The sequence below is a fragment of the Triticum dicoccoides genome, unplaced genomic scaffold (assembly GCF_002162155.2).
Source record: "Triticum dicoccoides isolate Atlit2015 ecotype Zavitan unplaced genomic scaffold, WEW_v2.0 scaffold43390, whole genome shotgun sequence".
In the NCBI taxonomy this organism is placed as follows: domain Eukaryota; kingdom Viridiplantae; phylum Streptophyta; class Magnoliopsida; order Poales; family Poaceae; genus Triticum; species Triticum dicoccoides.
In genome coordinates, this window is record NW_021272093.1 from 17,530 (window position 1) to 20,793 (window position 3,264).

General features: G+C 47.2%; 1 pseudogene; it reads left to right on the top strand.

Moving 5' to 3' along the window:
- The first annotated feature begins 1 nt into the window (after nucleotide 1).
- LOC119346577 lies at nucleotides 2-1,438 on the top strand (annotated as a pseudogene).
- The last annotated feature ends 1,826 nt before the right edge of the window (nucleotides 1,439-3,264 follow it).

Below are 3,264 nucleotides of genomic sequence, written 5' to 3' on the forward strand. Positions count from 1 at the left end.
GATCACCTGCCCGAAGATCGCCCGTGAGGTACTCAAGAAGCAGGATGCCAACTTCGCCTCCCGCCCGCTCACCTTCGCCTCGTCGACCTTTAGCGGCGGGTACAAGAACGCCGTGCTGTCCCCCATGGGCGACCAGTGGAGGAAGATGCGTCGCGTGCTCACCTCGGAAATCATCTGCCCCTCCCGGCACCAGTGGCTCCACGACCAGCGTGCCCAAGAGGCCGACAACCTCACAAGCTACGTCTGCATGCTCGCCACCGCGCCGTCCTCGGCCGTCAATGTGAGGCATGTGGCGAGGCATTACTGTGGTAATGTCATCCGGCGGCTCGTATTTGGCAGGCGCTACTTCGGCGAGCCTCGTCAGGATGGCGGCCCGGGTGCAATGGAGGTGGAGCACATGGACGCTGTGTTCACGTCGCTAGGGCTCCTATACACGTTCTGCGTCTCCGACTACCTACCGTGGCTGCGCGGCCTCGGCCTCGACCTCGATGGACACATGAAGATTGTGATGGAGGCCAATGCGACGGTCAACCGGCTGCACGACACGGTCATTGACGAGAGGTGGCGGCAATGGAAGTCCGGCCAGATGGAGGAGCTCGAGGATTTCCTCGATGTACTCATCACGCTCAAGGACGCAGAGGAGAACCCTCTTCTCACCATCGAGGAGGTGAAAGCACAGTCGCAGGTACGTACGTAAACACATAACGCATGCATGCATGCAACACCGAGGGCACGCCACCAGAAAAACATCCAGGGGCCAAAAAGCAAAATAAAGAAAAACCGATGTCGACATCAAACGTGTCTATGAAGGTCCAAGATGCAAAAAAAGTATACATATTTTCATTAATCTGTTGCATGGGATGCTGGTGCAGGACATAATATTTGCCGCCGTGGACAACCCATCCAACGCGGTGGAGTGGGCGCTCGCAGAGATGACAAACATGCCCGAGGTGATGCGGAAGGCGGTGGAGGAAATCGACCGGGTGGTGGGCCGAGAGCGGTTGGTGCAGGAGTCGGACATCCGACGCGCCTCACCTACGTCAAGGGATGCATTCGTGAGGCATTCCGGCTGCACCCCGTCGCACCCTTCAACGTGCCACACGTCGCGCTCGCTTACAGCAACATCGCCGGCTACCGTGTCCCCAAGGGCAGCCATGTCTTACTCAGTCGTAGGGGACTTGGCCGGAACCCGGCTATCTGGGACGAGCCGCTACACTTCAAGCCAGAGCGTCATATTAATACCGCAGCCCACAACGACGTCACCCTCACGGAGAATGAGTTGCGGTTCATCTCCTTCAGCACCGGCCGCCGTGGGTGTGTGGCGGCGTGGCTTGTCACAACCATGTGTGTAATGCTCTTCGGACGGCTACTGCAGGGATTCACATGGACCAAGCCAGCGGGTGTAGCATCTATCGATCTCATGACAAACCACGCCTGATGGGACATGTCTACCCTGGTGGCCGATGTTGAACAAATTAATATGTTGCTGCCAATAACGAGCTACATGAACGTGGCTGTACCCTTACACAATTGTTAACGATGACGAAGTGTCATGGATGTAGGTTTCACATCGTGGATTGCAGGCCCAGGTTATTCGTCGCTCTATACAAAGTTTTGCTTATGATGACCATCTTGATACTATTACCTACAACAAATTTGAATTCCTATCACTATCTTTCTGGTCAAATGAGTGAAATCTCCATAAATCATACAAAATTTGAATCTTTACTCTCATAAAAAAGAGAGAAATAATACATTTTTAATCATTACAACTATTAGAAGACTCCTTAAATTTTACAAAATGGGGAAGGAATTTTTTTGAATGTTAAAACAAATAAAACACAATTCACACACATCGTGGCCATTCAAAGAAGAACTTACTTGATCAGCTCAACCCAATACCATGTCTCATCACCTAGAGAGTGGCAAGGAACACACCTTGATCCCCGATGCCAATGTGAATATGTTATGTGCCAACACATCATAAAAGCATTATTGCTTGCCCCATGCTACATGTTTGTGCAGTACACCATACAATGGCAGTAATTGTCCTTGTATGTTTGATCCTGGCTCATGCAGATGGCGATGAACTTAATAAAAGAACGCACATACTTGAATTTGGGTCTCTACCTCACAAGTGGAACAATTTTCACGTGGGCTCATTAAATCTTAGAAAATGACCGCCTGGCCACATGCACACCTTGGGAGACACCGAGGATAACAAAGTGTTGTCGGAAGAAGTCACATCATGGAGTGCAGGCCAAGGTTATTCGTCGCTCAGTGCACAATTATGCTTATGATGACCATCTTAATACTTGAATTCCTATCACAATCAAACAGGTTCAACAATTGCAATATCCATAAATAAAACAGAATGACAATCATTTCCCTCAGAAAAAAGAGAGAAGTAATATCTTTTAATCATTGCAACTATTAGATGGCTCCTTAAATTTTACAAAATGTGGAAGCAATTGTTTGGACATTAAAACAGATAGAGCACAATCCTCACACATTGTACCCATTCAAAGAAGAACATAGTTGAGCACCTCAGGCCAAGATCATTTCTTATCGCTTAGAGAGTGGGAGGGTACCCCCTTCATCTCCTATGCCAATGTGAAATCAGATTTTTGCCAACAGATCAGGAGAGCATTATTGCTTGACCCTGTGCCACATGTTTGTGCAGTACACCGGACAATAGCAGTAATTTTCCATGTACATTTGATCTTGGCTCCTCTAGATGAATATGACCTTATTAAGACATCATACGTACTTGAATTCGTGTATTTGCCTCAATAGTACAACGAGTTTCACGTGGGCTCATTAAATATTACAAAACGACCGCCTAGCCACATGCACACCTTCGGGGTCACCGACGATGACGAAGTGTCATGGGAGGAAGTTTCACATCATGGAGTGCAAGCCAAGGTTATTGGGCGCTCTATACAAAGTTGTGCATATGATGACCATCTTAATACTATCACCTAGAACAAATTAGAATTCCTATCACTATCTTACTGCTCCAACGAGTGAAATCTCCATAAATCATACAAAATTAGAATCTTTACTCTTAGAAAAAAGAGAGAAATCATAATTTTTAATCATTACAACTATAAGAAGACTCCTTAAATTTTACAAAATGTGGAAGCAATTTTTTTGAACTTTAAGTAACAAATAGACCACAATTCACACACATCGTGCCCATTCAAAGAAGAACGTACTTGAGCAGCTCAACCCAATACCCTGTCTTATAGCCTAGAGAGTGGC